Raw genomic sequence first — 26,439 nt, 5'->3', positions numbered from 1 at the left:
AATTCCTCACTAGAGCTTGTAAACTTTTTTTTAAAAAAAATCCTGGTATATTTTTTGTGTGTGTGTGTGTCCCATTGGTTACGTTTAAAGTCAATAAGGAGTGCTATTCTGCTTTTGTTTGCTTTTTCTTTTGTTTGCTTTTTTCCACTCAAGTAATACAGACTTTCTGGTGCTTCTCCCTGGGAAATGCCTTTCTCCTTATCGGTAGTGACCTTAAGTCAGTGTCAAAGGTTTGTGAATGAGTTTCAGAGTGAGTAAGAGGCACCTCCCATCGTTAGCTGTCTCCATTTTTTATAACCACTTGAATACTTTTGGTCAACCACTGTAAAACAAACATTCCTTCCCAAATGGTTTTTGTTTTTCTTTTGACAGCGTAGCACTAGATCACGCTAAATGCTGAAAAACACACCAGCTCTCTCGTGCTGTTGTAAAGCTGCCCTTTTAATTGATTTATATTGATCTGCTTGCTTTGGAGTAACCATGACACCAGATGTAGGTAAGTAGATAAACACACACACACATATATATGCAGGAATGTCTGGAGAGATTAATTTTTTCACCTGTGGGAGGTTTGGGGGTTTAATTTTGAGGGGGAGGGGTTGCCTTTGAGTATTCATTTTAGCCCGTGAATATTCAGTACTTTATTTCATAATCATGACAAGCCTCTTGGCTTGGAGAAATGAAAGCGAGTTTCAGAAGAAAGACCAAAATAAAACCCAATAAATTATCACTCCTTTGTACAAAGCAAGCCAACCTGCCAACTTTTCTACTTGCCAGAAACATCTCTGTGTTTTGTTGTTTTTTTAGTGTGACAACACAAAACAATTTTATTGCCTATGGCCACTTAAAAACTTTTTTTAAAAAAAAAAACCACCTGAATATAAAATATTGCACATAGCTCGGAAGGATGATTGCAACCAGCTGCTAATGTTTGCGATCACCGTTCATATGACTAACACAAAGTAGTGCTAAGGTGGATGTCTGTGGATATTTGGGTTTTGCAAGGATATCTCTGTTTATCTTTCTCATTCCTTCTCCTGAAGGATCTGTCTCCAGCCTGCACAATCCAAGGCCCTAAGTTATACTGTGCTTCTGACAAGCATCATTAAGCCTTCATCTTGGCTTATTCCTGAGAGCTTAGAGGTTATCAGTGCAGCCATCACACCTGCCCTTGTGACAGCCAGCTGGGAGACCCACAGAGGTCTGATTTGGCTCAGGACTTCTCCAGCAGAGTGCAGTGATACGCTGTCAGTTAAGTTTAGTGCTGGAAAGCAAAGCAAGTTTCCATACAAGGAAAGCCGGGGGGGGGGGGGGAGAGAGAGAGAGAGAGAGGCAAAAGCATCCAGTCTTGCCAATTGTGTATTTTACAGAATGTCAGAGGAGCTAATCCCCCTAAAAAAAACTTTTGCAGGGGAGGATACCCCCTTTGGAATAATGAATGAATGAATGAAAATGCTGCAAATGTGGAAGATGACATGGAAGCTTTTCAACTGCAACCTGAGTATGCTTACTAGGAAGCAGTGCTTTTTTTCTGGGGGTACGCATACCCCTAAACATTTTGTGAATCTTTGCACTTTTGTCCATTTACTGTAGTACCCCCCCCCCCATTTGAACTATAAAATGGTGGTTTTCTTGAGTCAAAATGAGAGTTCCCCTAAACTTTTAAAGAAAAAAAGCACTGCTAGGAAGTAATGTGCATTGAGCTTAATGGAGCTAAGTTCTCTGTTAATTTGCTTAAGATTTGGCTGTTTGCCCAAACATATAAAAGATCACACTAGATCCTTGCATTCCACATTAGTTTAGATACTACAGTAGTACCACCACATTTTGGTTTTATACTGTACCTTGTTCCACACAAGATTGGCCTGTTGTTCATCATCATCATCATCATCTTATTATTATTATTATTATTATTATTATTATTATTATTATTATTATTATTCCCTGCCCAGCTGGCTAGGTTTCCCCAGCCACTCTGGGTGGCTTACAGCACATATAAAGACATAGTAAAATATCAAGCATTAAAGACTTCCAGATACAGGGTTGCCTTCAGATGTCTACAGGAAGGGTGCCACTACTGAGAAGGCCCTTCACATACATCAAGGGTGGTATTCAACTACGTTTTGCTCACAGCAGACCCCACTGACATTAACAGACCTAACCTAGCCACGTTCACTAATTTCAGTGGGTCTGCTTGACTAGTTAGCTCAGTAGAGCGTGAGACTCTTAATCTTAGGATCATGGGTTTAAGTCCCATGTTGGGCAAAAGATTCATGCATTGTAGGGGGTTGGACTAGATGACCCTCGTAGTCCCTTCCAAATTCTCTGATTCTTTGAGCAAAGATTAGTGGAATACCACCACCCCAAGAGTAGGAAACCATACATTCTCTTATGGGCAGCCTTCTGTTGGTGGGAGGAGCCAGAGGCAAAAGATGTGACTCTTACCTATGTACAGTAGGATCTATACCAGCCATGCAAAAACCAGACATTTCTACACACACACACACACACACACACACACACACACACACAGGCAAGCAAGAAGAACTATGACAGTTCAAAGACACATTCCTGCCAGAAAAAAATAGTACTCTGGAGAGCATAGAACCATACCTCCAACTACCCTAAAAATACTGGGATTGTCACAAAAACCCTTAAGCCATCTAGGCTTTCCATGCAGAGTCCCGAATTCCCAAGAGGTCTTCCCTTTAGTACAGGGTTTCAACGTGTCACATGTTTCTTCGATCTATGCCTCTTGCTTGCTTCCCTGCCCCCTATTCAATATGGCGCCACTTCCTGTTTTTATGAAAACAAGATCCAGGCCACTTGAATGTCTTTCACCGTTTCCCTGCTCCTCAGTTAAGGTTCCCCATCACTGGATCTTCTTGCTAGGAAAGCTTCAGCTATTGAATTCCTCCTTCTTATGTGCCTGCTTTCACTTCTCACAAAGGAACAGAAATCTTAATGAACACACACACACACACACAAAACAAGTGACGACTCTAGCAGGGAATATCCCTGCAAAAAGGAATGCACCCTTTCCTTGAAATCCTCTTGTGTCAGTACTGGATTGCTAACCATGAACACTGTTGAGCCTGTGCTGATTCTTCATGTACCCTCCTCAGGTCTGTGGGAAGATGGTGGACAAGCACAGGCCAAAGCCACTACTACATGTAGACAGTGGAGATGTGACCGCCCCGGGTTCTCCAAACCAGCACTGGCTGGACATGCCCTTCTTTGCTGGCTTCAGGCAAAAGAGTGTTCTTGCCTGAGTCAGAGCTGTGGTATCAGCAACTAACAGGTGACGATAGCATGCTACATATGTACATAAGCATCCCATGCTTCCCCAGCAGGCAAAGCTGCAGTATCTGTTTAGGGCCATGGAAAGGGTTTTTAAAAATACCCCTCATTAAGACGGCATGAGACTGTGGAAACAAACATGGTTGTATGATAAGCTAACTCTCATATATCTATGTTTAATATGGCCGCATGCTTCAGATCACTTCGTGCAGATTAGTTACTGCTGAGCATACTTGAACTGTACTTGACCGTAATCACAATCAGAGTGCTAAACGGGTGTGTGAGGGACAGGGGATATCGCGAAGTCCCTCCCCTCCTGAGTTCAAGCCCGTCCCCGAGCAAAGGGGAAAGCAGGGAGAGTTCCGATTCCAGTGGGGAAGCAGGAAGTCGTGTCCGAGGCTCAGGCAAGGTAGAGGAGCCAGGGTCCCAGGTGGGACAGGAAGGGGCAAGTAAGGGGGGAAGACCCATCCCCCCAACTCCAGAATTACGCAGGAAGAGGAGGGGCAAGAGGATGGGTCTGCCAAAGCTTTTGTGTTGGAGAAAGACGCGCCAAAAGCCATTAGGAGGTTCTGAAACCGACTGACAACATCGCTCCGTGTAAATAGCAATGACTTGAGCACTGTAAATACGCAGCACCAATAAAAGAATAAAATGCAGAGCTGCGTAGCGTCGTTACTCTGAAGTAGTCCACTCCGGCCACTGTGACAGCAACCTCCTAATCATTTTTGGGCTACTTTGGAGTTGCCGGGATGAGCGTGTCAGAGGCGGAGAAGTGGCGGCAGATCGCTGAGCAAGCCCAGCTAGAACTGCAACAGCTGTCGCTGCAGGCGCAGGGAGAATTGAAGGCAGCTAAAGAGGAGACTAAGAAGGTCCAGGACGACCGGCTACAACTTGCGGAACAGGTGAGAGAGCTCCAGGAAAAAGAGCAGCATTTAAGGGCGGTGGCGGTAGACCTCCAAAACAAGCTGGATGCAGAGAAAAACAAGGCGGGAGGGGCACCCCAAGTCCAAGTGCTGCCAGGAAGGAGAGCTGGGACCCTAGTAAGCAAGTTCAATGGAGACCCGAAGGAGTTTCAGGGCTTTGAGACTGAGATTGTGTATGCTCTTGAGCTGCACCACGATGAGTTCCCTGATGATGAGCACAGAGTAGCGTTTATTGTGGAGCACCTTACAGGGGCGGCCAGGGAGTGGCTAAGACCGTTAATTGCAACAAGGAATCCTTGCATGAAGAATGTCAAACTATTTCTAGAAGGTTTGAAAACGATGTATTCGTCCGATAGTCATATGGACCAGACTAAGGAGGAACTTCATAATTTACGCCAAGGAAATATGACAGTTTGCGCGTATTGGGCGAAATTCACCATGCTGGTGCACAGATTGGGGTGGGATCTGGAGTCTGCCCCAATGCAAGCGGCGTTTTACTTGGGGTTGCATGAGGAGGTGAAGGATGAGCTCTCGAGAGGTCCAAAGCCCAGTAATATGGATCAACTGAGCAAAGCGGCTCTGGCGGTGGGGGTGAGGCAGGAATCCAGATGGAGCGACAAGCAAGCAACGCGCGCAAAGCGGGCTTGGTTCCCGCGGTCGCAGGAGAAGCCACTCCCTCAACAACCCTTTCAAGCCACGCCTGGGGCCAGTCAGGACCAGGAACCCATGCAGATTGATAGCGCGCGCGCGCGGGCTTTTCAAACCCCAGCGGCGCCAAGACGCAAGGAGGGAAGGGGTGGGAATTGCTTTCTCTGCAACTCCCCCCAGCATCTCGTCAGAGACTGCCCACATCGCAGGGAGTGGCAAGGAAAGGCGGGAACGGTTGTGCCCTCCCCCACTGACGCAGCACCACAGCAGGGAAACGGGAAAGCCTGGCTGCAGGAGACAAGGGGCGGCAGCCAGGCACAGTCAGCAGACAACAGCCCCAGCCCACCCACCCGCACAGAGAGGAGCAGAGCCAGCCCACCCCTCCCAGAGCAGGAGTGGTTCTAGAAGTGACGCTCACGCTCCCTAATGGCTATCCCCTGACTGTCCTCGCCTTAATTGACAGTGGGGCGTCAGCGAACTTCTTCTCGAGGAACTTTGCAGAAGAGCACCAGATCCAGCTTCTGCAGCTGGATTTTCCTCTGCACGTGGCAACCATTGACGGCAGAGAGCTGCTGGGAGGGGCCATCACTCATCAAACCCCCCCCATGAGAATGACGGTTGGAAGGCACTCAGAGACACTGGCATTCAACGTCACCACCATCTCAGACCCCCCAATCGTTTTGGGCATGAGCTGGCTGGCGCGCCACGACCCCTCCATAAGTTGGCATCAGAGATGCATCACTTTTGGATCGGACTTTTGCCTGGAACATTGCATGCAGCACCAACCAGGGGAGGGGCCTCCGATAGCCACGGTGGCCACCATGCACGTCAAAGGGGGTGAGGCGATACCCAAACCATACTGGGACCTGCAGGAGGTCTTCAGTGAAGCGGAGTCCGACCACCTGCCCCCACACAGGCCTTTTGACTGCCAGATCAACCTGGTGCCTGGGGCAACTATACCCCCAGCCAAGCTGTACGCCATGTCAGACCAGGAACTGGAGGATCTGCGCGCTTTTATCGACAAGAACCTCAAGCGGGGGTTCATCAGAGAAAGCAAGGCAGCAGGGGGCAGCCCGGTCTTCTGGGTGGACAAGAAAGACACGCAACAGCGCCGTCTTGTGGTGGATTTTAGACGGCTGAATTCGGTGACAGAGCCAGTGGCTTTCCCCATGCCCAGAGTGGATGATCTCCTGACAGCGGCACGCAGGGGCAAGATTTTCACCAAGCTAGACCTGAGGGGGGCGTACAACTTGATCAGGATCCGGGAAGGCGATGAGTGGAAAACCACGATGTTCACGCCTCTGGGCTCTTTTGAATATCTGGTGATGCCCTTCGGGTTGCAAGGGGGCTCAGCATGCTTCCAGGCCTTCATGCACCACGTCCTGGGGTCCCTACTCTTCAGGAAATGCTTGGTCTTTCTGGATGACATCCTTATTTACTCCAACGACCCAGTGCAGCACGTGAAGGACGTCAGGGAGGTGTTACAGCGCCTGAAGGAGAACCACCTGTATGTGAAGCTGGAGAAGTGCAAGTTTCACACCAAGGAGGTGGACTTCCTGGGCTACAAGCTGTCAGACAAGGGGCTGGCAATGGACAAGGACAAGGTGCAGACCATCCTGGACTGGCACAGCCCCAGGACGCGCAAAGATGCCCAACGCCTACTAGGCTTTGCCAACTTCTACAGGAAGTTCATCAAGAACTTCTCTCGAGTTACGGCTCCCATCACTGACTGCCTGAGAGGCAAGCAGAAGTTCAGGTGGACACCAGAGGCGCAAGCAGCGTTCGAAAGCCTCAAGAGGGTGTTCGCCTCAGACCAGAACCTGTTCCACGTGGTTCAGGACGCGCCCCTACGCATTGAAACAGATGCTTCTGATAAGGCTGTGGGCGCCATTTTGTTGCAACTGGACGCCAACAGAGAGTGGAGACCCTGTGCCTTCTTCTCCAGGAAGTTGACCCAGCCCGAGCGAAACTACACAGTTTTTGATCGGGAACTTCTTGCGATCCACGCGGCGTTCCAGCACTGGAGACACTTCCTGGTGGGCGCCAAGCACCCCATCCAGGTGTGCACAGACCACAAGAACCTGGAGTTCTGGAGAACTGCCAGGGTGCTCAACCAGCGGCAGATACGGTGGGCGGAGTTCTTCTCGAACTTCAACTTCTCCATACACTACATCCCAGGAGAGCAGAATGTCAGGGCGGATGCCCTCTCCCGCAAGCCAGAGTACATGGAGGAGGAGGCGCCACCAGCCCCAAGGCACATTTTCCCCCCGTCGGCATGGTCCTGCGGAGCAGCAGTGGTGAGCGAGGCAGAACTCACAGCACTGACGGCAGCGGATGAATTTGCCAACCGCATCTTCAGAGAACTGAGAGGGGGGAGGGAGCAGGCAAAAGACTTTGCAGAACGCAGAGGGCTGCTTTTCTACAAGGGTGCGCTGTACCTACCCACCACCCAGCTTCGACGTACGGTCCTCAAGCAGATGCACGACAACCCTACAGCGGGGCATTTTGGAAGGGACAAGACCACTCACCTAGTCATGAGACACTTCTGGTGGCCAGGGGTGAGGGAAGATGTTCGAGACTATGTAAGGGGCTGTACCACCTGCCAGCGGGCGAAGGTGGTCAGAGCAGCGCCACCAGGGTTGCTGGAGCCCTTAGCCACACCACACAGGCCGTGGGAAGTGGTGTCCATGGACTTCATCACAGATCTGCCTTCGTCCAGGGGTAAGACTGCAGTGTTGGTGGTGGTGGACCTCATGTCCAAAATGTGTCACTTTATACCGTGTGCCAGGGCAGTCTCGGCAGAAGAGACAGCCAAACTGTTTGTTGATCACATTTTCAGACTGCATGGATTACCTTTAAGGGTTATTTCGGATCGTGGCCGCCAATTTGTTTCCAGGTTCTGGCGGCGGCTCATGAACCTCCTGCAGGTGGAGGTCAGCTTGTCGACGGCTAGACACCCGCAGACCAACGGACAAGCGGAGAGGGTCAACGCCATTCTGCAGCAGTACCTGAGATGCTACGTCAGCCAGCGGCAAACGGACTGGGTGGATCGCTTGCCACTAGCAGAATTTGCCTACAACAATGCAGTGCACGTCTCCACAGGGGTGTCGCCCTTTAAGGCCAATTACGGGCGCGACCTCAGATCTTTCCCAGAGAGGGAGAGGGAGGAGGAGGAGGAGGGCCCACAGGCTGAGGATTGGGCAGAGGAACTGGAGACGGTGCACCAGCAGCTCAGAGAACACTTGGAGAGGGCCAAGGAAGCGTACAAAAAGGGGGCAGATCGCCACAGGCGACAAGGGGAGGTCATCAGGGTGGGGGACAAGGTGTGGTTGTCCTCGGAGGGCCTTCCCACCAGAGGGAGGTGCAAAAAGCTGGCACCCAAATGGCTGGGCCCCTTCACGGTCACGCAACAGGTCAACCCGGTGGCATACAGGCTGGCACTGCCAGAGGACATGAGGGTGCATCCAGTGTTTCATAGATCGCTACTGTCGCCGTACAGGGAAAGCAGCAGGCTCCGAGACAGCGAACAAACCCCCGAGGGAGGGGGGGAGAGGGAAAGCAGGGAGCAACTCAATGAGGCCACGGCCATCCTGGATTCAAGGTGGGGGGTGGGGGGCCTGGAGTACCTCATGGCATGGGAGGATGCTCCACCGTACCAGAATGAATGGGTTCCCGCCACTCAGATACAGGAGGAATTCTTGGTGGAAGAATTTCACGCCCTCTTTCCCCACAGACCCAAGCCCTGGCACATGGAAAGGGAGGGGGAGGAGGAGGAGGCACGGGAGAACAGCTCACCATGGCGCTGGGAAGCGGAGTTTGAGGAACCAGAGGATGAGGTATGGGTGTCGCCAAGATCCACCCAGTCAGAGGAAGGAGCAGATTGGCAAAACATTTTTACCCCCACCAGCTCTGACGCCACGGACTTTTTGGGATTCCCGTCCTCCCAGGCGGAAGGGGGGGGCTCGCAGGACTGGGGGGAGGTGTTCACACCAACGGGCTCGGAGAGCACCGAGTTTTTAGGCTTCCAGTCGTCACCGACACATGGGGGGGGCCTGGGGAGGGGTGAAGGAGAGCTTGGGAGGGGGGTGGATGTGAGGGACAGGGGATATCGCGAAGTCCCTCCCCTCCTGAGTTCAAGCCCGTCCCCGAGCAAAGGGGAAAGCAGGGAGAGTTCCGATTCCAGTGGGGAAGCAGGAAGTCGTGTCCGAGGCTCAGGCAAGGTAGAGGAGCCAGGGTCCCAGGTGGGACAGGAAGGGGCAAGTAAGGGGGGAAGACCCATCCCCCCAACTCCAGAATTACGCAGGAAGAGGAGGGGCAAGAGGATGGGTCTGCCAAAGCTTTTGTGTTGGAGAAAGACGCGCCAAAAGCCATTAGGAGGTTCTGAAACCGACTGACAACATCGCTCCGTGTAAATAGCAATGACTTGAGCACTGTAAATACGCAGCACCAATAAAAGAATAAAATGCAGAGCTGCGTAGCGTCGTTACTCTGAAGTAGTCCACTCCGGCCACTGTGACAGGTGGAATCCCCATCGCACTATTTTAATGCATGCTTGTGGGTGAAATTGGGGTTCTGATTTACATGAGGGTTTGCAGCAGGCCAGGGAGCAGCAGTTAGTCCAAATAATGCAAAGTTGCCAAAGGTAGCCTTGGCGCACGCACTCTCTCTCTCTCTCTCTCTCTCTCTCTCTCTCTCTCTCTCTCTCTCTCTCATGATACAGATACAGTAGGCTGGTAGGCTGAAATGGCACTAACTTTTTCCTGGCTCATCAGATTTCTTATAACAAAACCGTCAAATTTCAAACCTCTGAGAACAATGGCATTTATGATGTTTATGTTAAATTGACCAAGTGTTTTGATGGGCACATCTGCAGAGCTCTAGGATGTAAGGCACACATGCATAAAGGCAGACCTCGTCCTTCAATGTGACCTTTTGACCCTTGCAATTATTCCTGTTGCTTCCTTTCTGGTATCTTTCTTACCTTTAATGAAGTCAAAATGCAAAGCCCTCTTTAAGCCCTGATAAGTCACAATGACAAGTGTTGACTGTTTAACTGCTGCTGCCTTTGCTACGGGCTAAACATAAAACAGCTAGTCTACAGGCCTTATCTGAAATGTTGACTACTTCAAGCCATGAGAACTAATCTGAGAGCAGAGATAAACACTTTCCCAAGGAAGCAGGGAAAGAATACTAAAAGCAAAGCTAGTGTGTATAACCATTGAGGACATGGGTTGTTTCCTACCTTTTTGCTACAAACATAAAATGCATCCTAAGAGTTATACACAAGATGAAAAATGAGAGGCAGAGATAGTGATTTGTATAAGATTGCACAGTAATCTAGAAACAGAACAAATATTCCAAGACACACAGAATTGTAGAGTTGGAAGGAACCCTGAGGGTCATCTAATCCAACTAAAGAATTCATGAACCTCAGCTTAAAGCATCCATGGCAGTTGGCCATCCAACCTTTGCTTAAAAACCTCCAAAGAAGTAGAGTCCACTATCTCTCGTGGAAGCCTGTTCCACTGTTGAACAGCTCCTAGCATCAGAACGTTCTTCCTGATGTTCAGTTGGAATTGCCTTTCTTGTAACTTGAATCCATTGATTTGGGTCGTAGCCTCTGGAGCAGAAGAAAACAAGCTTGCTCCATCCTCCATCTGACAGTTCTTTAGATATGTGAAGACTGCTACCATATCTCCTCTTCTCTTCTCCAGGCTAAACATATCCAACTCCATTAACCATGGGAGGCTTGGTTTCCAGATGCTTGGTCATCTTGGTCGTCTTCCTCTGCATGTTCCAACTTGTCAATACCCTTAAACTGTGGCACGCAGAACTGAACACAGTACTCCAGGTGTGGTCTGACCAGAATAGAGAGGTCCTATTACTTCCCTTGATCGGGACGCTATACTTCTGTTGATGCAGTCTAGAATAGCAGTTGGAGGAGGGGCAAGTTCTACCGAGAAGAGTTTCTGTGCTCACTAGGACTGGTCTCCTGAGCTGCCTTGTTCCTTTGAATAAGGAATTAACTTAACTAAAGTCGTGTGTGATACTGCTAACCTGCTTCTCGCATTCGCCCACCAATAAAGTCTTCTGAGACCTTTGCACCAAAGATGACTTGGACCATTCGGATATTATTGCTCTGCATCTACCTGCCCATATCTGCCTGTCCCTTGAGAGACATAGGCACTGTTGCGATCAAAGCCAAGCTTTGCTGGGAACACCTAAGGGTCGGTGGTCCTCTGCTTACTAAAGAATGCTGACTGGAAGGCTTGGGAAAGTGCAGTCCTGCTGTTCGTGTCAACATTCCACCCCCTCTGCTTTTCCCAAGGTCTCAGGCAGAAAATCCTTTTTTTGTTCTTATCAGTTCAAACAAGAACAATGAATTCCTCAAGCCCACAAGAATGTGACAAGGTGCCAACAAAGCCAACCAGGAAGGTGATGTATGGTCTATAGGCTGCAATAGCTCTAATAAATCACTTCTCCATCCAGTGCTGCAAGGAATGAGTTCAAGAAGCTTACAGCCTGCATTTTCCTTTCCCTGCTACAGATTTCTTTCACCTGCCACCATCCAAAGGAAACCAGGAACAAGAATGCTAGCCTTGCTTTGCTAGTAATAAAGATAATGGCATCTGTGTTGCAGCAGTGCAGTCATGCAGTTTTAATGGAGCTTGAGCAAACCGATTCATTGTCAAATTTCTGTTTTCAGAGATGTTGAAAGACATGTCGCAAAGGGTAACTTGGCAAGCAGAGGCATATATTTCAAGAGCAGTTTTTAATGCCCCGTTTCCTCAATAACAGATTTTTTGGCTTCTTTATAAAGTTATGTGAATTCTTTAGGCACATTAAGAGGGTCCTGAGATGCTCTGTAGCTAGTCTCTTTCATTTCTGAGAAGGAATACTGGCAGGCTATTAGTCTCATTGTATAGTCTGAAGGGAGAAGGTTAACGAATAATGACCAGGGGCATTCATCCACTACAAAGATCTCAGCAGGTAGGTAATAAGAAGCTTTTATTTCCCAAGAAAATGCAAGTCCTGGGCACAAAGTCACATGACAGGATGGGGTTTTTGGAAGGAATACTAGATTGCAATCAGATTTCATTTACTGCAGAAAGAACACAGCAGCTAGGAAAAGGATGTTGGTGGTTTAGAGTTGAATCCCTTACCCTCTCCCATATTCCCTTTGGGAATACGCAGTGAATGGGTTTTGCTCACTCTCAGGATTTGATGGTTGCAGTATTTAGTGATGGGAAGGGCTTTTTACCAAGTTAGACTGCCAGTCCCCCAAAGTGGAGCAGATCTTGTGAACACATATAGAGGTTACAGCTCATAAGGGCGCACAATGTAGGGGATGGAACTGAACTGCTCTTCTCCTGAAATACCCACAGAATGTGACAGTAAACAGGCAGCTGATACAGAAGACCAAAATATGCTTGTCACTGTAAAAGAGAATCAGCCAAAAAGGGGCAGGGGGAGAAGAACTGTTCCTGAATGCCAAATACCACTTCCTTTGGAAAATGTTGCTCTTAAAAAGGAGAGCCCAACAGTGGACAACTTTAGTTCTTCCCAAGGAAAATGTTCTTTGCAAGAAATTCAAACTGAAGAGAATCTTGATGAAATGCCTAAGATGCCTTTGGAAAGTGTGCAACCTCTTTTAGAGCACAGTCCACAAAAAAGACAGAAAATAGCAAAAGGAAACCCACCCAGGAGAGGTAGAAACAAACAAACCATTTCTCCTGAAATACTCACTGAATGTGACAGAAAACAGGCAGGTGATACAGAAGACCAAAATATGCTTGTCACTGTAAAAGAGAATCAGCTAAAAAGGGGTAGACAAAGAAAGATTGCCCATGTAACAGCTCTTTCTCCCCTCAAAAATAACATTTTACCATTGCCATCCTCAACCAAAAGCAAAGGTGCTGTGGAACAGCCAAGTGAGGCTTTGGAAATTGCAACTGTTGCAAGTGAGAATCTGCCACGTAGAGGCAGAAAAAGAAAAGTAGATGAGGTAATTGCAGCAAGCTCAGTTTCTGCAAGTGAAAAACCTATATTGCTTGATACTGGGAATCAAGAAGACATGCCAGAAGTTTTAAAAGGTGTGACAATAGATAATGTTTCCAAAAGAGGTAGAAGAAAGCAATCAGTTCCTTCTGAAATCTCAACAGAAAGTAATGGCCAACCAGGAAGTGACAACAGAAAGGCCTCTTTTGTAAAAGATAACAAGATGCCTTTGGAAAGTAGTTCAGTTTTCAAAAACCAATCAAAGGGAAAGAGAACTACTCTGTCACGAGTACACCCTTCTCTCAAAGTAAGCATCACTCTAACATCACCACCTCCAGACAAAGGTGAAACTGCCAGTGAAAATCAAAGCACCCTTCTTGAAAATGATGCAATTGGAAAAGGGAAACTTGAAAAATGTGGCAGAAGAAACAAAAATAAAATAGGGACAGCTTCCACGTCTCTCAGAAGAAAGCCCAACCATCCTGAACAGGAAGATTTTCAGGAAAAACAAAATGTAGATTTTGGAAAGTTATCTATAGCCAATGAGAAAATAAGCAGAAGAGGTAGAAAAGTTTATGCACTTGAAGCACCTATTTCTGCTTCTCTCAGAAACAACCGTAGATTGAATGCAGGGGGTGATAATGCTCCTAAAGATCGACAGATGATTCTGAAGAACAAATCAAAATCTAAAGCAGAAAGCATTGAAAAGACACCATTAAAAAAAGAAAAAAAGAAAACAGTGAAAGAAGAACATTCCAAATCTACAGTTGAGCCTGCTGGAGGAACTGAAGACAAGACAAGAGGGAAGAAAACAAAAAAAAAAGTTTTGTAATTTTTGGTGCTGGGTTGTATAATTTTTTCCCCTTCATAATAAATGGACATATATGGGTTGTAAAGTATGCTTTGCATTTAAAACCTTACTTTGTTTCTGTAACTTCAGTTCATCCTTAAACATTGACACTTTCCCATCTGTATATACATTTTTCATATATTTACAGGGCTTTTTGTTTAACACTGTATTGTGTTAAGATAGTTTTAATTCAGGTGTTAATTGTTATCTGTGATTTTTTTCATTAAACCATTCCTTGGCTTAATATATATATATATATATATATATATATATATATATATATATATATATATATATTAGTGTTGGCCTCACTGAATGTGCAAACCAGAGTTTCCCAACTGGGCTCTGTGTCTTTAACGTAAACTTGAAAGAGAATACTCTTTAAATAATAAAAAAGCTGGAAATATTTTTATTGTTTAAACTCACTCTTCCCTCTAAAAGTTCCCAGGTTGTTAAATCATTAAAATACAACACATCAATATACTACAAAGATTTTTTTAATACAACCACCACCACCATCGGTACAAGATAGCCAAAAGAGGTAAGTAACAAAGAATTCCAATGCAGGTAGCATTTAGTTATTTTGACATAAGGATTTATTTTTAATTACTTGTATTAAAAATCCAGAACGGGGCGGGCGGGGGGGCAATTCTATTGATAGAATAGTTTCTCTGCTATGGAAGACACCTCTTCGTTGATGTACAGGTTAAGTTGAGAAGAGCGAATCCACACCATCAGCAATGACAAGACCATTTATCAAAGAGTGGATGTAAAGTATCTTTAACAGAAAACATCAGGTCCTGATGCAGGGAAATAGGAAAGATGGCAGGTTGGGAATGTGGGTTTATGAAGGGTGTGAATTAACAAGGTTCCACTTCATGGACCATTTCCTGACTTGAATTCAACGGACAATTTGACAAAGTAAAAGACCTGCAGAATATGATCCTTTGTAATGTACTGGGTAAACCTAAGCAGCTCTGGAGAAGCTGTTCTGTTTCACTGAGTACATGATGCATTTGCTAAAAACTTCCCTAAATCTATGTTTTGCCCAACAGACCAGAACAGCTGAGTAAATAATTTATAAACATATTAATATTGTAACTCCAGAATGGATTTATCGGAATGGGCAAAGCCTCATGTAACAAGGAAAGGTGTTGGTGACTGCAGCCCGTCTACGGTTTGTCCAAAGGGTAGATAACTGGACCCACTTTTAGTAATACTAATCACAGTAGCAGCAGCAGTAATAGTAACTGCAATTACTGCAACATCTCTATTATAGCAAAATACTAGAGCAGCAGCGGTGGACCCACAGGCTGAAGCAATTTGAACTGAACCACACACATCTTTTGACCCATTATGGTGTTTTGAGGGAGGAAAGCCTTTCCCACTCTATGCGAGTTAATGGAGAGGTTACTTGCCCCATTAGCTTGGATGGGGAGGGGAAGGAAACAGTTGGGGGCAGATCTCACCCTATTACCTCAAGGGTGTTTGGCTGAGGGGAAGTAGTCCATTACTCCCCAGACATTTTCAGGCCTCTTCCAGGGCTAGACTGGTCACTGGCTGAAGGGCTCAAGAGTGAAAAAGTGCATTTCACTGCACCTTGTCTGCTGGGACCTTGGACAGCTATTTTTTTGGTGGGTGGGTGGATGGCAGGCAAAGCTCAGCCTCTGCTTGCATTGGCCGCCCACTATCTCAGTTACTTCAAAATGCAGCTTCCCAGACTATAGATCTATAAAACTGAGCTCATGGTTCTACGCAAGATGTATAGGCTGGATCGAGCACTGCATTTTAGGTATGGGCAACGCTTCCATCAAATGCAGCTCTACATTCCGCCGACCGCTAAAATGCCATTGGGGAACCAGCAAGGAAGCCGATTGGTGGTGGTGTTGCTGTTGCCATAGTAGCAGAAGGGGGGGGATTACTGTGTGGCCATGGATATATGATGAAGTGCTAGGCCCATCAGTGGCAGTGTGCCAAGGGCAAGTGCTCCTATTTGATTTCTCACTACAATTGATTTGGACTACAATTCCCATCATCCCTAACCACTGATCCTGCTAGCCAGGGATGGATGCATATAGAGACTTTAGTATGTGTGTATGTGTGTATATATGTATGTGTATATATGTATGTATGTATGTATATGTGTATATATATATACATACACACACCTTTTGAAGAAGCTGAGCATTATATTCATATAGATGATGGATAGATATAGATATTATATAGATATATAGATTCTAACTTATATGATGTTTCCATTAGAACAAATTTGCAACTGTTCTGCTCACTTGATACTAAGGGACAGAGAGTGAAGTACCAAGATCAAAAAACATGAAATAGTTCTTTTGACTGGAGAATGGAATTTAGCCTATTATTATATTAAATTTCCTTTAATATAATTCAAACCTATCACTACATATGTTATTACTTCAGTGCTATGTTCTCTCTCTCTGTGTGTGTGTGTGTGTGTGTGTGTGCGTGTGTGTGCCAACTCTATGCCAATAAAGCATAACAGAGACTGCATCCACCCCCTACAAATTCAGGTACTTCAGAATTATGACTCCCACCTGACCTAAAAATGCAATTCTCAAAGAGGCAAAAGGAATGCTTTGAAGTCCGAATGACCACAAAAAAAAAAATAATCTATGGTACATGTAAAGCAGGGGAGAGAAACTTTATCTAATTTGCCTTTTAGCTTTTCTTTGAACAACAAACCAAAAAAATATTGCAACCAGTTCTAAGAGGCAGAAACAAACATTTTAAAATGGAAATTTTGGACTTTAGCTCAACAAACAGCTTTTGTCACTGCATTCCAGGAGCAAAGCAAAAAAAAATAAAAAATCATTTACAGCAATGGTACAACGGACAGTTTATGCAGATACTTTGCTTCTGCTCGAGTGTCACAAATGACCAACTTAGAAGCCAATGTTAAACTTTAATCACATCATCCTAATCATCTGGTTTGCCCCGTGCTATGAAAGTGAAACACCCTGTTCTTGAACTCGCATCTGCATGGAACCATAAGGAGTGGGTGTGGGAGTCTCTACTGTTTTTCCAGAAAAACAGGAGAGTTCAAATGAATTTTCACTCCTCACCCCCAAAAACCCAAATGGAAGCAGCAAAGAAATCCACATGCACTAACCCTCAAACACTAGGTTTTAGGATTAAGAGTGCAGTTTACTGTGCTATTCCCCTGAACCGAAACTAAGTCTCTCTCCTCCCCCCCCCAATGCTCTTTAATCACCCCTAAGTAGTGGTGGGAGAGACCCACAGAATAGCTTCACAAGCAAAGGTCATCTTAACCCAGTTAGCCACTGAAAATGAGTGCTTGTGAAAGTAGGTACACAATGCTGACTTCTTTGTGTGCTTGGGTGCAACATATGAAGTTCCACTGCTGGCTGTCTCCTGCCTAACAGGGTTCTGAGCATCCAGTCAAGTGCATTCAGGACTCTTACCATAGCTGCCAAGTTATCCCTTTTTTTAAGGGATTTTCCCTTATGCTGAATAGGCTTCCTCGCGAGAAAAGGGAAAACTTGGCAGCTATGACTCTTACATCAGGAATTCTGATGGGGCCAAAAAAAAAAAAAAGGTTAAAAGTTAAAAAGTTAAATAAGATGGCCCTCGGGGTCCCTTCAGCACTACAGTTTTAGGATTCTATGAAGTTAAATATCCACACACATTCTTCGTCTTCTTCTTTAGCGATCATTCGTAGCCGAGTAAGATTGTCTCTCTCTCTCACACACACACACGGATACATACCTTTAAAGACAGCCAACTAAAAGTCATACTCAAAGCAGACCCAATGAAAACAGTGGACTTAATAGGTCTACTCTGAGTAGTGGCTAACATTTGATATCACTGAGTGTGCGTGCATGTGTCAGGTTTGGGGAATCTTTAAGACCAAGGGTACATCCCCATCTGGAAAACCTATATGTGTGACTGAAGATGGACAGATGGACGGATGGAGACACAGACATTTATAATATAGCAGTTACAGTGGTGTCTTGGTTGTCAAACGTAATCCACTCCGCGAGTTCATTCAACTCCTGGAACGGGTCGAAAACCAAGGCGTAGCTTCCGATTGGCTGCAGGAGCTTCCTGCACTCAATCGGAAGCTGCGGAAGCCGCGTTGGATGCTTCCAAAAAACGTTCACAAACCAGAACACTCCCTTTCGGGTTTGCAGTACAGTGGAACCTTGGTTTATGAACACCTCGGTTTATGAATTTTCAGTTTACGAATGCCGCAGACCCATCTGGAACGGATTAATTCACTTTCCATTACTTTCAATGGGAAAGTTCACTTCAGTTTATGAACACTTCAGTTTATGAACAGACATCCGGAACCAATTACACCCATGTTTTGGGTTAAGTACGCTTCAGGTTGAGTACTCCACGGACCCGTTTGGAACGGATTAATCCACTTTCCATTACTTTCAATGGGGAAGTTTGCTTCAGTTTATGACCGCTTCAGTTTAAGTACTCCGCGGACCGTCTGGAACGGATTAATTCACTTTCCATTACTTTCAGTGGGAAAGTTTGCTTCAGTTTATGAACGCTTCAGTTTATGAACAGAGTTCCGGAACCAATTGTGTTCATAAACCGAGGTACCACTGTATTGGGAGCCAGAACATCCATGCACCAAGGTGTTGAACAACCAAGGTACGAGTGTGTGTGTGTGTACACACACACATATATGATATTTCTATGCATTCAGAGGCAGAGATATCGTCCCCGCTTAACCTGTCCTTTTAACTGCTACAGTATGGAACACTAAGATTCATCTAATAAATAAATAAGGCCCCACCCTCTGACCTGTATGTATAGGACCCGGATGCTTGCAGGAGTTCTTCAATTCCTCAGCAATGAAGACGCAGCACTCAATGAACTCTCAAAGGGAGCCTTCTTAATTATAGCTTCGCATATTACACTGTGGGAGCTCTGGCACGCATTATAGGTGTCATAGCAGAGCCCTTGTGAATCTAGCGCAGACTGAACTCAAAACTGAATCATAAGGAGAGATCATTTTAACTTACGTTCATGAAAACTAGTTAAACTGTCACGTGCACACACTCGCTCCTAAAAAGCATTCCAGGTGTTGTGATGGTGGGAACAGTGGTCTCAGAAGTTGAGGTCTTTCTTCCACTCGGAACCCACACATGCAACATTCTCAAATGAAATTTCTTTTATTTTTATTCTATGTATACATGTATATAGCCAATGAAAACAATCTCAAGGACATCAAACGCGCACACACGCAAAAGGCCCTCATTGAAATAACATAAAAGATCTAATATAAATCCATAAAAGCCAGGAAATTCAAAGATAAAGGAAGACTTTCATAGCTGGGAATTTCCCCTCCCCAAATATATTAGACTCCAGCATAAATTCACTTCCCCTTCACATGGATGTCATCAAGGCATTCCAGACACAAAAGAATACTGTACATCCACCCTCGATGGAACACCCTTGAGTTAATGGATTTAAACCAGAGGCAAATGCAGTGGGATGCAATTACCAATTTTTCTAGCTGGCTATGAAATCATGTTTAAAATAATTTTACAACAGCCGCATTCATCCTTTGCATCTCATTTCCTTTCGGCAGGATTTTCTTGTGTGAGTACATTTTGAAATGACCAACTGCCAATGACTGTGATACCACACAGCAATATCACTCGCCAAATTAAAATTTCACTGGAGAATCAAGAAGAATATAATGCTCTGATCGTGAGCGCATGTATGCCTACTTTATAAATAATCAGATGTAATCACAATGCCCTCATAAGAACAGCTTTACTGAGCCAGACAGTGGATCATCTAGCCGAGTAATTTTTCCTTGCAACGGTAGCCAGATCCAGATGTTTCAGGAAGTTACAACCTCCTGGCTATTATACAAAATAGTCTAGTGCTATCATTCACCCCAATCACTGGAGGTTTAAGCTTTTAGGCAGTCTCTAGGATTTTACCTCCTCTGATATAATGGAAATGAAAACTGCATGCCCACTATAGGTCGAATTATATAGGGAGAAGTGGGCCAGAAAATGTGTAGAGTGTTTAAAGAAATGAAGAAGCTTGTCCACAACTTTTCCATCAAATGTTCTATGAAGATTAGGCATTGGTATTAAAGGCATGCACTTGGTTCCTTATTAGATGCAATCTGTACAGCTCCTCCCTGTCTATAAAAAGAAGGGGGAATACTATTACTGTAAAGTTTGGCTGGCAACTTATGGCTGCCACTTTGAGAATGCGGGGGGGGGGGGATACTCAGCACCTGCTTTCTCCCTGTCATCATCCCTCAGTAGGTAAATTGATAAAACTGGGTTTGTGGTCTGTAATGATATATTATGCCCTCTGCTACTCTGCTTCCAAGCAATCAACTTTGCATAAGGAATCTGCAGGACAGTGTTATGACACTGATGTAATTACTGTACTCCATTAATAGGCCACAAATCAGAGATGGAGAACCTGGGGGTTCCCTGTTGTGGTTGAACTACAACTCCCATCCATCCCTGACCATTGGTCACACTTTTTAAAATAAGGGAAGTAAGTAAGCAGGTGCATAAACATGATAGCTGACTAATCTTGCATTCCAAAACACATGCTTATATAGTTTATCTATTTATCTATTTTATAAAATATTTGATACAACACTATTTCATTTAAAAAAATCAAAGCAGTTTACAGCAACAGTCGGTAAAACCATATACAAAAGCTAAAATCAAATGCCAATTAACTACTGTGGAAAGATGTATAGTGGACGCTCGGGTTGCGAACGTGATCCGTGCGGGAGGCACGTTCGCAACCCGCAGCGTTCGCAGCCAGCAGCACCACGTCTGTGCGGGTCATGATTTAGTGTTTTGCGCATGCGCAAGCACCGGAACCCGGAAGCAACCCATTCCAGGACTTCCGGGTTTGGCGCAGTGTGCAACCCAAAAACGCACAACCCAAATCGGCCGTAACCCGAGGTATGACTGTATTCTCAATTGCTTGCATAGCCCTGGTGGAATAGTAGAGTTCTCAGCAGGCATTTAGAAGGTGAAACAAAAGGCGCCTGTTGAATTTCTATTGGCAGACTCTTTCTTCTAGGACACTCTTTCTTGTTGGTGTCAAATGAGCCTCGCCAACACTGGGAAGGAGCAATGATGCTCCTGTAGATTGAGCTGGGGTACAAGAGTTCGGGTGACCCCTGAGATACCGTGGACCTAGTTGTTCAGGGCTTTGTAAATTAACACAAATGTAAATTAATAGCGTTGAAAATGATTGCTTGCTGCTACTGAAAATCTACCCCCACGAATAAATTTGCATAAGGAACATTTTAAAAAAATTACTCGCAGAACTCAACTGGCCAGCGTTGGCACTCTCTATTCTTGAAACAATGCTCTGGAGCTTGGAAGTTGAATCCACAACTGATTTCCCGCTCCTATACTCAGACTAAGAAATCAGATCACAGTCGCTTTGGAACATTTCTTCCCAAACCTTTGCAAATGTACAGGAAGATCATTTGATTGCCTCCTATGCAGACCAGCCAATGACTTCAGTATGAACTCTGAATGAAGCATGACCAGAATCAGGCCCATTCATTACAGGAAGAGCTCTGTTGCACCCAATTATTGTATAAATGCTTTAAACATTTAGGAATGCATGCTCCCCACAGCTGCTTCTTCTGTTCAGGATTTTTAACGCTTATGAGCTGGTGGCAAGCTTTTATTTTCTTTTTCTATTTGTTAAAAAAAAAAGTTCCCTTAACAGACAAATGTAAAAACAGGCCCCCGGGACAGATTTTGTCATCACCGACATGTCACAATACAGTATGAATGAGTTCTAAGCGAGCGCAAAGGAAACCTCAAGGATATGTTAGCACAAAGCAACGTTGTTAAGATCATAAAAGGAAAAATTCCATGTGTTTGTATTAGGACATGAAAAGGGTCCCCAGTTCATCTTGATGAGGCTAATTGATGCGACAGTCAAACTAGATTAAGATAACATATTGGATCAAGTCACCCGTTTTATGGCACACTGGAACTACAGGTTCCAGTCTGCCTTTCAAATGTGTGTAAACTATTTAAACGTAACAGATGCAAACTCCAGGCTGTCTCACTGATCATTTTAGCACAGGTTGCCTCTATTTCTCAGGGCCCAAAAGCAGCTGCAATAGCACAGATCTGTGACTTCCATCTCTTTGGCAAAGAGCCGCCATAAGGGCTTGGGCTGGATCCCCGAATTATGATTTACCAGAAGGATCAAGAAGAAATAAGTAACACTGTAACTGTATATATGAATACTTTATAATTATCAGATGCAATTGCAACATCAGTAGGGCTGGGCGATATATCAATATACCGTCCAAAACCAGTTTGAAGTCCATATTGTGATATCGGTTTTATAATTCTCGACCTGGCAATATATGGCGTGTGTGTGTGTGTCAGTATACTCTATGCAAAAATCACGTGGGGGAAAACAGTGAAGCCACCCAACGCTTCTCTCAAGTCCTGCAGTGCCTATTAATTCTGTCGGCTCAGCTCAGTCCTTGCCTCATGCCGCAGGCAGCAAATCACAAGAGCAGGAAAAAGCATGAAGCCAGTCAATGCCTCCATCCCTATTTCAGACATTGTGATATGTTGCTATATTGTGATGTTTAGCTGGTGATATAGCACAATGTTTTAAAAAAAACCCAGATATTGCCCAGCCCTAAACATCAGCTGGTCAGGACCATGGTGTTGTGCGAGGTAACCCATTCCCCCACTGCCATTTCCCCAAAGAAACTGCTCACCCACCAGCTGCTATCAGCCTGGCTATAGAAAAGTTACATGATTTGGAGCAGATAAAGGTTGACTGAATCAAGGGGTGGGGTGGAGTGTGCAGGGAGGCATAGGCTCTGTCTGGGTTGCTATAAAGGCAGGTTGATTTCTCTTCCTAGTTCTGTGATAGACAGCATCCTTTGCATCCAGAAGGTCCCAGATTCAGCCCCCAAGTATCTTGAGTTGGTTTGGTAAAGACTCTTGCCTGCAATCCAACAGTTGCTGCCAGTCAAAGTCGTTATAAGGCATGCTCCTACATTCCTTCTCTCGCCGCCATGGTTCAGCGGTTGGGGATGGTCAAGTAAGCCAGCCAGGCAATGGGGAAGTCTTTGTTCTCTCTGTCTCTTTTACATATTTCCTCCGCCATATTGCAAAGTGGCTGGCCACTGGGAAGAGTGTGGAAGGAGGATCAGGTGGCAGTCTGTTGATTTAAGAGTCCTGCACCACCATTCAGAGGATCACTGAGACCAGACCAAACAACCCTAGTGATTCCTGCCTTTTATAGGATAGTTCCAGATGAGAGCTGAGAGCCTACTGCTAAATCTGGAGGGGTGGGGGAACCAACCACCACCCAGGAACAGGCCAAAACATTCCTGGGAACTTGATTGTGAAAACCTGCAAAAAATATATCCAAACACGTGGGAATTTCCTCACACACCGCCCTAAGTTGTTTTATATGTTATGTATTAACTGATTATTAGACCTATGTACCAGGGTGGCCTACAAATAAAATATCATTAAATCATCATAGCTATCTTGTAAAAAAAGGGGGGGGGGTTAAATATAATTTCCATGCAGGACATATGGCCTGTATACTATTAAATTCAGCAGCTATGTTTTACCAAAGAAATAAGCTGATAAAGTTGCATTTAATGCAAACATGCAACAACTGTTCAGTCTCAGCCATTCAGTGAATATGCTCCATAAATATAGCAAATTCTTTTATTAGCAACACTGGAAATTTCCAGAGGGAAAACAATGGACCATACATACAGTTATGTTCGTAACCCCAGTGGCTCCCTTTCACATCCAAGAGCATGAACAATGGTACTTCAACGGCTAATTTAAATGTATTCAAAAACTGTATCAGAGACTTCTCTCCTATCAAAAAACTTATTATCATTTGTGTAAGGTGTCAAGAGCAGGCTACAGAGATATTAGCAAAGAGCGTTGTTTCTGATCCTTGCAGTTGTTACCTTGCTTTTTCAAACTCTGAGGCCAGCAACAAATAAATGAAAGGGAATACAGTGTAAGAAATAAGAATAAAAACAGGTAGAGTTACCTAGGTCATACATAAAGTACTTTATTGCTGGTTTTTAAAAAACCTCCATGTGTCGTAAAATTAGAAACCATCTCCTGGGAAATATGTTTTTCAGTTGCTATTGCTTAATAAGAGATGCCTGCTTTCATATATAGCCTATCCAATGCTACAAGGAAACAGAAGAGGGAGTTTCATTTTAGGTTTTCGTTTGGAGGAGGAAAATACACACAGTGCACATGCCTTTTATATGGGGCCCTCGGAACTCTATATAACGTGACACCATTAAAAGAGATATGCATATGTTTGCATGCTTTGCAACTAAACTCAGATTCCCCACGGGGGTAAGCGCAAGGGGCTTGGAATCGCTCCCAACGTATCGCATATAAAAATGGAATCATTATATGCTTGTCAAAAGGTATATTTAGCCCGAAAGATAGTAAACGGCCTGCCTGACACCTCACTGAACTAGAAACAGAACCCAGGAATCCTAAGTCATAATCCACTTTCCTAAACATAGACCACTCACATTTGGAAACTCTCGAGAGTGTCACAGATACTGAACCTACCTCACGAGAGGTATTTTCTCCACCAAGAACTAGATACGTCCATCACGGCAGAAATCAGACACTTGTTTTCAATAAATGGCACTTTATGGTTTAATCATCAGCATGCTTACTCAAAAGTATGTCTCTCTGCATTCATTGGGACTTATTCACTAGGAAACATGCTTGGGGTTGCAGTCTTAAAAGGCAAAAAAACAAACCAACACCTAATTAGCATGGTGTATGTCTTTCTGCTCATAATAGATCATAATCAGTTCTCCCTTGTGAAAGGTTAATACATACATACAAACTTCTCATGATTACTGTACACTTGAAAGCAGCTAGCTAAAAGTGTGAATTCACCATTCAGAAGCATCGTTTGAGGTGATATGAATGTTATAGCAGTGGTATTAAATCTGCGACATGGGCTACTCATGCATGTAAGTTATTAGTGGATGTTGACATCAACCAATTAATGACTGTCCTTGGTAATTACTGAAAGTGAAAACTGGCCACCAGTTCTGCTCCTAGTTGGGGATTTTTAAATGGCTTCTGTTTCAATATATAGCATTGTTGTCCCATAGGAAAATACCCAAACACCCAGCACAATTTTATTTTCTACCAGTGTGGCAATGGCTTTTATACTTAACAAATGGAACCGAGGGGTCTTTTCTGATATGGAGATTTGCTATTATGGTTGCTAGCAAAAAATGTACACTGCAGTACAGGTATGGTGGTTGAGACAGCAGCTTGTTCTCCCACTGACAAAATTTAGTGCAAACTTTGGTCCTAGCTCCCAACCAAAACAAGTTGACAGAGGCTCTTTCTTGTAAATAAGAAAGACCTTCGTTCAGGCAAGTAGTGGTGTGAGCCATGATTCAGGAGTTCAGGAGCAGGCTAAGAAGTTCAGAACTGGACAGAAACAAGGAAGGTGTCCCAACAAGTTTCCCCACCCCTCCTGCCAAGCTTTTAAAGATGAGGTGTGGTGTGCTCACTCACAAGACCCTTTTGTCAAGCAGGAATGTTGAGCTTGCAAGCACACACTCTACCAGGGTCTGCTCCCATCTGCAAAGGCAGCACCTGATTATAGGAAACAAGGCTGCACCCTCCTGCTTAGTTACTCCGACCTCCTATTCAGCCTCCCCTATCAGCTATCAGAGCCCTCCCCATCCTCCACTGAGGCTCTCTGGTCTGCAGGAGGGTCATAGGGGAGAGCCAGTATACATGCTTCTCCTTTCAAAGTGGTTGAAGTCATGGCAGAAAGGAGATATCCACCCCCTCTTTCTTACGGTTCACCCTGGCTCCCCAACTTTTTCTCTACCTCCTCTGTCTGGACCTGACAATCAAAGCCCGATCCTGAGAGCACTGCAGGGTTCGTGACAATTGCTTATCCCTTTTGTTTACAAAAGTCTATCAAATGCCATGTTCTCTGATGGTGCTGTATAATCATACAGTTGAATGGTCTAGCCTCCATGCTTCAACCATAGCAGCAAAAAGAAGAACAAACACTACACAGTTGCATGACTGATGTGTAACATGTCTGTCAGATACTCTTTTCTTTAAAACATAGCCCATATCACTGGCAGGGCCATCACCCAGTGCTCTGAAAATTAAAGAATGCTGGAAAAAGAAGCCTGCTACAAATGCTACATTTATTGGGAAAATGTCTTAGTACATTTCATGGATGGAGAAAATATGTCAAAAAGCCCACAGGTCCCTTCAATCTCTACCTACCTTCCCCCCCTTTTTTGGTATGCATGTTACAAACCTCAGTAAGCATCTCTTCATCTATGAGCTCTCTTGCAAATGGATATATTTTGATTAGAAGTTGCCTCTGTGCTCATTCCTTGTGGGAAGTTAAAACAGTCACAGCAAGGAGCATGGCCTTTTCACCGATAGCCCTGAGTTAAAAGAACAACATTCTAGAAGGTGGCGAGTGTTTGGATTTTAGAAAGAGACATAAAACCTACTTGTTTTCCAAGGCCTTCAGCTGAGAACTGATCTAACCACCTAATTATGCATGTTAGCACTTTTTTTGTGTTCCTGCTTGTTTTAAAAGTGCTGTCTTTTTTAATTGAAATTATTATTTAATACAGACATATTTTATCCTCCTCTACCT

The 26,439-nt window shown here is 44.9% G+C and overlaps 1 protein-coding gene across 3 annotated transcripts in view; it reads right to left on the bottom strand.

Annotated features, from left to right (window-relative positions):
• The window catches only part of HMGA2 (high mobility group AT-hook 2), a 135,254-nt gene that overhangs the window by 85,555 nt on the left and 23,260 nt on the right, over positions 1–26,439 (bottom strand). The gene's annotated exons all lie outside the window — the stretch shown is intronic.

Source organism: Zootoca vivipara, chromosome 10 (assembly GCF_963506605.1).
Source record: "Zootoca vivipara chromosome 10, rZooViv1.1, whole genome shotgun sequence".
In the NCBI taxonomy this organism is placed as follows: domain Eukaryota; kingdom Metazoa; phylum Chordata; class Lepidosauria; order Squamata; family Lacertidae; genus Zootoca; species Zootoca vivipara.
This window is presented reverse-complemented; position numbering and strand designations above follow the sequence as displayed.